The 9751-nt window shown below is 40.3% G+C and overlaps 1 long non-coding RNA gene across 1 annotated transcript; it reads right to left on the reverse strand.

The window, feature by feature from the left end:
- Window positions 1-8281: 8281 nt before the first annotated feature.
- Window positions 8282-9222, reverse strand: LOC131007797 (uncharacterized). Its single transcript, XR_009096290.1, has 2 exons — window positions 9152-9222; window positions 8282-8564 (listed from the first exon to the last, which is right to left on the reverse strand). It is a non-coding gene; the product is annotated as an uncharacterized LOC131007797 (long non-coding RNA).
- Window positions 9223-9751: the final 529 nt, after the last annotated feature.

A 9751-nucleotide genomic window follows, 5' to 3' on the forward strand; every position in this document is an offset into this window, starting at 1 on the left:
TTTAAAGGAGATTTCACAATCTTAGGGAATATTGCTAATTAATGCATCTTCTCACTCTAATCTCTTCTTTCTCTCTCAAATCTCTACACTTTCCTCTCACTAATCTCTACACTCTCTCTAATGTACTCTCAACTCTCTACTCTCTCAATTCTATACTTAGCAAAATTTAGGCATATAACATATGGTATGGGTAATTAAATAAAGTGTGTGAAAGGTGATCAAATAAAATCACAAACTATGGTAATGTCACTCATTAATAAAATACCACATCATAAATATTCATGTGACCAAAATAATAATTATAGCACTCATATTAGTGCACTCACATATATATAATATTCCTCTTCGTAGGAAGGAAAATAATTTAAAAAATATTATGCTCGAAAAATTTTTCATAAACCGGCATCATTCGATTTCTTGATAAAAATAAATCATACTTGCTTTGGAAACTTAAACGAAATTCCAAATGCTAAGGTCTCAAATAAAAATCATAATCACTTGGTCATAATGACACACGTCACAAAATCACATAATCACTCAGTCACGTAAATTCACATAACATCACATCAAAGCAGTCGGCAAACACAAACAGACTAAACGTCTCTCTCTAACCGACTATTTTCATCGAGGTTCTCACTCTTTCTTCCTCGGCTCTATATCCAACTCAGTATTCCTATTTTTCTTAATAGGACAGTCAATCTCTAATAATTCAGTATCCGGTAACTCTATTCCCGGTAGTTGGAAATAAAATAAAATCTCAGCTCAATTCAATCAGCATCTCTATCTCAACTCATTTCTCAAATCTCATCACTCTAATTCCATCATCGGTTTATTCACTCGTATCTCTATTTAAAAGACAACTGTCTTATCTACTCATAAAAAAAGTAGTCTCGTATTTTGACATCTCAGTATTCTCAATAGTGTTAAGACACTATCTCACAACATGAGGAAAAGTACGGGGTGTTACACTCTCGGTCTCTCCTCTTCTCTCTCTATCTCGCCGGAAAAACAGAGCCACGGCTCCTTGCTCGGAATAGGGCAGCAGAGGCTACCCCCACCGTCGCATCCATCTTCGCCGCCCACAACCACCGCCGGACTCACGGGGAAGAGCCGAGCGTCGCCGCTCCCGTCGTCGTATCGCCACCGCCTCCGGAAAGATAAGTTCTCTCTCCTTTATCTCTCTCTTTTTTTTTTTACATAGAAGCCCTAACCATCTCTCTCTCTACCCTCTTCTCTCCCGTTTTGGCAGGACAAGGAAAAGGCGGCGGCTTTGCCGCCGTGCCGTCGCCGGAGTCGTGAACCACCGGGCTGTCTCACTCCCTCCCTTGACTCGGATACACAAGGACAGGAAACTCATCCCCCCCAAATTCCAGTCACACGCACAAAACACACATAGAGCACTTAGGGTTTCAATTCTGTTCATTTTCATTCATTTCTATTTACAAAAATTGATCTGTACTTCTAATAGATTAAAGAATATAGTAAAATGTGTGCGTGTGTATTCTACTGTTGGTGGTTCTCTGATGGTGATAAGCTGATGCAATTGAAGCAATAATAGTCTAAAAGAAATGGTAATGGATGCGTGTGTTCGCTGCTGTTTTCATTTGAATCATGGTTTTGAAATTTAACAAATGAATGTATGGAGGAAGTAGGAAGTAACCTTGATAATTTTCTGAACTCACAAAGTTTGATCTGCGAATCAACAATTTAACAATGAATTTGGATCTGAATCTGCTTGATTACTGGAATTTGGAAACATAAACATAGTTAAAATGGAGGGTTGTATCCCCAAGGAAGAAGAAGAGAATTGGTTGGAACACTTACCTCTGCACTTTAAACTTTGTTGGGTGTGTTGAAAAGAGAAGGAAAGAGCGGATGAACTAATAGAAGGAAACTTAGCTTTTAAAACTTGGCTTTTGTCTAATTGAAATGGCAGAGGATTGATGATAAGATTTGCTAAGATTATGAGGATTTGATTGTCTGCATAAAGGAGAGTTGGTGGTGAAAGTTGGTAGTGAAGTGGAAGAGTAGGTGTAGTGGTGGGGAAAAAGAAAGAAAAAAAATGTAATGGTGGGGAAGTAGGCTACGGTTAAGATGAATTAAATTTAAATAGAGCTCTTGACTCTAATCAATTAAAAGATTATTTATGAAATCCTTACAGTATAATCATTGAAGTAAAACACTTTATAAAATTTAATATCCCATTTAAAGGAAATTTCATGGCTTCATGCCCACTAAAAAAAATCCATAAGGCTCATATAAATATGCTCAAACCACTAATTAAACTTGTGCACCATATTTATAAAGATCCTTTAAAATTCAAACGGATTCAAATAATAATAATAAGAATTTAGCACATCAAAACACATATATAACAATTAAATCAGTTTTATTATTAATGGATGCCGAACCCTAATTATTAAGTCTTTAATCAGTGATTAAAAACTGGGATATGACATACTATCCCCCTTAAAATAAATTTCGTCCCGAAATTTGTACCTCAGGAAATAATTCTGGGTATTTCTCCTTCATGCTAGACTCGAGTTCCCATGTCGCCTCTTCTTGATCATGGTGCTTCCAAAGGACTTTTACTAAGGGTATCGACTTATTCCTTAGTACTTGAACCTTCCGATCTAGAATAGATTCGGGTCTCTCTTCATAGCTCATATCTGGGCTTAGGATAACGTCGTCCCTTTGGATCACGTGTTTTGGATCATAAACATATTTTCTCAACAGTGACACATGAAACACATTATGCACATTCTCAAGGCTTGGCGGCAACGCCAGCCTGTACGCTACCGGGCCCACCCTTTCTAGGATCTCATAGGGTCCTATAAAACGGGGTCTAAGCTTACCCTTTACGCCAAATCTTGTAATCCATTTAGAGGGAGAAACCTTCAGAAAGACTTTATCCTCACACTCAAACTGCAAGTTGGTTCGTCGTTTGTCGGCATAAGACTTCTGTCTATCTTGGGCTTCTTTAATACGCTGTCGAATCTGACGGACGATCTCGATCATCTCGCCTACTGTATCTGGCCCCAAGATTCTTCTTTCGCCGACTTCATCCCAATAAAGCGGCGATCTACACTTCTTCCCGTATAACGCCTCATAAGGTGCCATGGCGATAGTTGCTTGATAGCTGTTGTTGTAAGCAAATTCGATTAGTGGCAACACACGCTCCCAATCTTCTCCTCTATCTAGCACAACAGTCCTTAACATATCTTCTAGCGTTTGAATTGTCCTTTCGGACTGACCGTCGGTCTGCGGGTGGAAAGCTGTGCTGAAATTCAACCTTGTTCCCAATTCCTTCTGCAAGCTTATCCATAATCTGGAGGTAAACTTAGAGTCTCTGTCGGACGTGATTGTCTTCGGCACCCCATGTAAACGCACGATCTCCTTGATGTAGAGTTGCGCTAACTTATCTGATCCATACGTGATAGGGATAGGCAGAAAGTGTGCGCTCTTCGTGAGTCTGTCAATAATGACCCATATTGCCGTGTTACCTCGTCTTGTTTTTGGCAATCCTGTAACAAAGTCCATTGCAATATCGTCCCACTTCCATTCTGGAATTTCCAAAGGTTGTAGCTCGCCGTAAGGTCGTTGGTGTAAAGCCTTTACTTGCTGGCAAACTAGACACTTTTCGACGAATAAAGCCACGTCTCGTTTCATTCCTTCCCACCAGAAATTCTCTTTTAGATCTTGATACATCTTAGTGCTTCCCGGGTGGGCGACATAAGGAGTGTCATGGGCTTCGCTCATGATCTTGTTCTTGAGTTCCTCGTCATGAGGGATGCATATTCTCCTCTCAAAGAAAATAGCATTATCGGCTTCTTCGTGGTAGTTCTTAAGATTTCCTTCTCTTATCTTAGCTCGTAATTTCTCCAATTTATCATCCTTCCTTTGAGCTTCTACCACCAATTTCCTCAAATTCGGTATAATCGCGACCACCCCCGCTATTGTAGCAGGTGGGTTTATCACCTCTAATTTCATCCTATCAAAATCTCGTATGAGCTCTTCTTCCTTTGTAAGGATGTATCCCAGTTTCAATGGGACCTTGCGGCTCAATGCGTCGGCTACTACATTGGCCTTCCCCGGGTGATAATTTATACCACAGTCATAATCTTTTACTAATTCGAGCCACCTTCGCTGTCTCATGTTGAGATCTTTTTGCTCGAAGAAGTACTTCAGACTTTTGTGATCGGTGTAAATCTCACACCTGACACCATATAGATGATGTCTCCAAATTTTTAGTGCGTGCACTACCGCTGCTAGTTCAAGATCATGGGTCGGATAATTCAATTCGTGTGGCCTAAGTTGCCGCGATGCATATGCAATCACTTTGCCTTCCTGCATCAAAACGCATCCTAGTCCGTTCTTTGATGCATCCGTGTAGACCACATACTCCTTGTCTGGTTCCGGAATTGTTAGCACTGGCGCTGTAGTTAGCTTTTCCTTGAGCAGCTGAAAACTTTCTTCACACTCGTTAGTCCATGTGTATTTAATTCCCTTTCGGAGCAATTGCGTCATCGGCCTTGCTATCTTGGAAAATCCCTCAATGAATCTTCGATAGTAGCCAGCCAATCCCAAGAAACTTCTGATCTCGTTTGGGGTAGTTGGCGACTTCCATCCTTGTACTGCTTCTACTTTGGCGGGGTCTACCTTAATACCTTCTGAAGATACAATATGTCCCAGAAATGTAACTTCTTTGAGCCAAAACTCACATTTGTTGAATTTGGCATAAAGGCGTTCATCCCTAAGAGTTTGCAAAACAGTTCTCAGATGTTCCCTGTGTTTTTCTTCATTCTTGGAGTAAATGAGGATATCATCAATAAACACCAAGACGAATTTATCCAAATAAGGATGAAATACTCTGTTCATGAGGTCCATGAATACAGCTGGTGCATTTGTTAGTCCGAACGGTACAACTACGAACTCGTAGTGACCATATCTTGTTCGGAAAGCCGTTTTGGGTATATCTTCATGTCTAACCTTTAACTGATGATACCCAGACTTCAAATCGATTTTGGAGAAAACACTCGCGCCCTTGAGTTGGTCGAATAAATCATCAATTCTGGGCAATGGATACTTGTTCTTAAGCGTTAGCTTGTTCAGCTCTCGATAATCGATGCACAATCTCAAGGTGCCATCTTTCTTCTTGACAAACAGCACCGGCGCTCCCCATGGGGACACACTAGGCCTGATGAAGCCTAGGTCCAGCAACTCTTGTAACTGGATTTTCAACTCTTCCAATTCCTTCGGGCCCATTCTGTACGGTGCTTTTGATACTGGCGCCGCTCCTGGCTCTAGATCGATGGTGAATTCTACTTGTCTGTCAGGTGGTAATCCTGGCAAATTTTCTGGGAAAACATCTTGAAAATCCCGCACGATCTCTACATCTTCCATTGTCTTTTCGGTCTCAATTCCCCCGTTCAGGTATACGAGGAAGGCTTGGCAGTCTTTCTTGTTCATCATCTTCCTTGCCTGTAAAGCTGAAATAATCGGCACTCTGTTCCTCCTGCATATTCCGTAGAAACTTAAAGTATCCCTTCCTGGAAAGTTGAAACCGATTTTCCGCTCTTGGCACAATATCGTGGCATAGTTCTCCGCTAGCCAGTCCATTCCCAGGATTATATCAACGTCCTCCATCGCTATAACATGCAAGTTGTTTGCTATAACCTTAAACGATCCTATGGTCAGTTCTAGGTTCGAGCAAGCATGTGTTACTACTGCTATTCCTCCTATTGGTGAAGAAATTCTCAAGTCCTGATTAGTCTTTTCAGGTTGGAGCTTTAAAGTTTTTACACATACACTTGCAATAAAAGAATGCGAGGCACCCGTGTCGAACAGAAGTATAACAGGTGTGTCAAGTAATGTGCCCATACCTGCCAAATTCCCTTGGTTGTTTCCTTGTTTATTCTTGTGCAGGGCATAGGCTCTTGCCTGTGAAATTTGCGGTGGACGTGTCGCAGGTCGATACTGCTGCTGTGGTGGTGGGTAGAGTAACTGTTGGCCTTGGATAGCCCTGAGTGGTTGTACTTGGCCCGGCTGATTCGGCCCTCTCATTCCTCCTTGAGGTTTTCCTTGGCAGTCTCTGGCAAAATGGCCCTTCTGGCCACACTTAAAGCAGGTATTGCTGCCAGCTAAGCATATGCCGTGATGTGACTTGGAGCATTTGGGACACAAAGGTGCCCTGAGCTGGCGCTGATTGTTTCCAGCTGATCCTGGATTGACTGGTCGTCCTTGCCATTGCCCTTGTGGCATCATGTTTCTTTGCCATGGCCTCTTGTTATCTTGGTTGTTGTAGTAACCCCTATTATTGTTGTTGTTGCCATCCCATTTTCTCTTCCCACGATCGTTGTTTCCCGAAGCTTGAGTCTGGGTTGGGCGGTCTTCAGGCATGGCTGCTTCAACATCCAGGGCTCTGCTAAGTGCCTCAGAGTGGGTGAGATTACCATGACCAGCAAGCGCCATCTTGATCTCATGCCTAAGGCCTGAACGAAACTTCTCGGCCATCTTTTCATCAGTGTCGATCAGATGAGGGGCATAGCGAGACATGTCGCAGAAAGCGCGATCGTATTCCGTCACGGACATCTTGTTTTGTTTCAGATTGAAAAACTCCGTCTCTTTCTTCTTTCTGTAGCTCTTGGGAATGTATTTATCGTAGATCTCCGTCTTGAAGTCTTCCCAAGTCAGGTTTTCCAATTGTTCGAGGGTCATTGCCCTCTTCTTGGTTTCCCACCAAAAATCTGCCGACCCAGTTAGTTGGAATGCAACACAAGAGAGTCTCTCTTGGTCAGAACAGTAAAGAAAGTCGAAAATCCTTTCCATTGCTCTAATCCAGATTTCGGCATCAGTCGGGTTGCCGGTCCCGTTGAATGTTGGCTGGCTCTGTTTAAGAAGAAGTTCCTCAACCCTTCGTGGGGGTTCGTTTGCAGTTCCCACATTGTTTCTTGGGGCTCTTCTGGGAGGCATTCTGTGCTTCAAAGATAAAAGATCCTCAGTATATTCCTTACCTCAATTCATAACATATTACTCTTGATTTAATCATGAAAGCATCATAACAAAACATCTAAATCCTTATTGATCACAAGAGGGTACTAGGACAACTCAACAATTGTAAGGCTCAATTCTTGAACGATATCAAAAGAAAGTGGTGCAGAAAAATTTGTTGAGAAACTCAAACGAATAACCAGATGGTAGAAAGGAGTAACTACTAAGTCGAACAAAACTCATCTGGCTTTTCAACCGAAAGTTGAAACACATGGGTTTTCAACCCAAAATACGTCTACTGATTTTTGGATCATGTGGACTGGCTAGGTCCAACATCATCACCTTCCAATCACACGGGAGACATCATCCCGAACTTAGAAAGCTGTGGACAACTATTCATAATAATAAAACTCAAGTTCGTACTGGCAAACCAAAAGCTTAATTTAAAGTTCTATGTCCTATTGAACCCAAACCCCCACGTATAACATGTACACAAATATATACATATATATAGGCAAAGCATACTGTTATTAAAATCTATCGTGTACTAAAAGTCGATTCGGTGTTCCATCGCGTGTGAACATTTGAACGTAGAAACTATGCTCAAACCCTTGATGCAGCGTTTGCCTTGAATTCGTCTTGTATCATCATCCCGTGCTTTTCCTTCAACGCGTACATGTCTTTTCATTCCTCTTTGTAGTTCAAAAGAACCATTGTTTCATTGTGGAAGCTGAAATGCTCTAAGTTCTCTTTCATTCTTCTACATCATCACTTTAAGAATCTAGATTGTAGAGATATCCTACTAATCCAGCAGTCTATGTTCTTTTAGAATCATGATCATGCAACTTATAGCAATCTATGTTTTCTGGGGAAAGCATGTGTCAATTCTCTATCATTCTTCTTATCATAACATCATAACTGCAATGATATGCCATGAAAGGCAAAACATTCAACATTTCAATGAAAGGCAAAACATTCAATAATTCATCATAGCATGCTCTTCACATAAACATCTTCATGAAGCAGTTTAGAACAATAACATCTTTAAAACGTTGAAACTGCAGTTACCTTTTTCCCTGATTGAGCACGATGCAATGGAGTGTTGAGCGGTGTCGAATGAACCCATGTAAGTCTAGTGAATTAAGCTAGACTCGACTCTTTAGAATAAGGTTTCTAGGGCCAGAGCAAACGAACTGCTCTGATACCACTCTGTCACAGCCCACTATCCCAATGACGGGTTAACCGGGGTTATGACTTGGGTGAACAATAAGAAATGGAAATTTAAAAGGGATTTACTAAATAACCAACATTAATAACAACAAACTAGTGGTATATATATATATATATAACCACTTGAGTAATTAACAAATGAGCCAGCCATAACGACTAAACCCCAAATGAAAGTTATACAAAATGAAGGAGTAATAAGTTCCACAATACGATAACAAATTCAGAGTGTTTGCAGCGGAAAAACGTGTGAGTTATGCATATGGAGATGCATACTCAAGGTTTCATTACATAAACATCAAAAGGGAAATCCGCTCAACACCGATCCATTCCATCGCCTGCTCAACCTGCACATTTAGAAATACATGCAGGGCTGAGTATAAAAATACTCAGTGACATGAGCCGAAAATACAACATGCATACATATATAAATTGAACTGCCATAACAGTAACACACAGGGGTTTTCATAAATGACCTGCGCTTACTAAAACATTTCGTTCATTTTCATAAAGGTGGATGCATCCCATTTTCAGTCTATATGATCCATATCTGTTCCTTTCTGTCACGCGCCGGGAAGGAGGCCTCCTTACCACGGACGCCAAGACCGGTCGCAAGCGACTCGCGGTCTCCATGAGTGTACACGTTAACCCTAGCTAGCGACCTTTGTCTAGCATAGGATCCCAATTGGATTTCCTTTAAAGTTGGCGAACCAACACAGATAGGATACATATAAAAACATAAACATTTTGGCAGTCAATCATTTCATAAATATTTCATTTTCATAACATTTTCATTTTCATAAAGGGCATTAAACATATAAGCATTTCATAAGAACTGAATAAATAGTCAAAACATATCATGCATATATATTCGCATATGAGGCCTACGTCACGCAGGGGATCTCTATATACGTAATAATAAAATAATGCCCACCTCAATTGTTCTTAAAGCTGGCGTGGAGTCGTTTCTTCTTCGGCTTCACTTTCTGTCGCCCGAACCTTTATTGATGAAGAGTCGATAAGTTCGTGAAGAAATTGTCATAAGACAAAGTCTAATTCTACGTGCCTAAGGTATCTTTTAATGTTTTAGGGTTCTAGCAGCATCCATATTAATCTCGTTTCATTCAATCAATAAAATGTAATCACTTATCATGTAACTATCATATAGGTTCGAACCCATTTATTCGAACATCAACATGTACATAATCCATAACCTCCCTCTACACCCGTCATTTAGTCAAATACTCCATCAATTAGGAACAAGCCATATTTTATCACCCTGAAAATTTAATCATTATAAATCATGCTTTCTCATACTTCGCACATTTTCATCACTTAAATAAATAAATCATTTATAAACACATGCTTAGTAATTTAATATCTCAATTAAATCCCAAGCTCATTTGATAAAGTAAATCATATACTTAATCATTCTATAACACAATTCCACATTTTTTTTTATCATGTAAATAAATAAGATATTCCATTATTCATTTATAAATAATAAAACATTTTAAAATCCATTGAGATGAAA

The sequence above is a fragment of the Salvia miltiorrhiza genome, chromosome 2 (genome assembly GCF_028751815.1).
Source record: "Salvia miltiorrhiza cultivar Shanhuang (shh) chromosome 2, IMPLAD_Smil_shh, whole genome shotgun sequence".
Classification (NCBI taxonomy): domain Eukaryota; kingdom Viridiplantae; phylum Streptophyta; class Magnoliopsida; order Lamiales; family Lamiaceae; genus Salvia; species Salvia miltiorrhiza.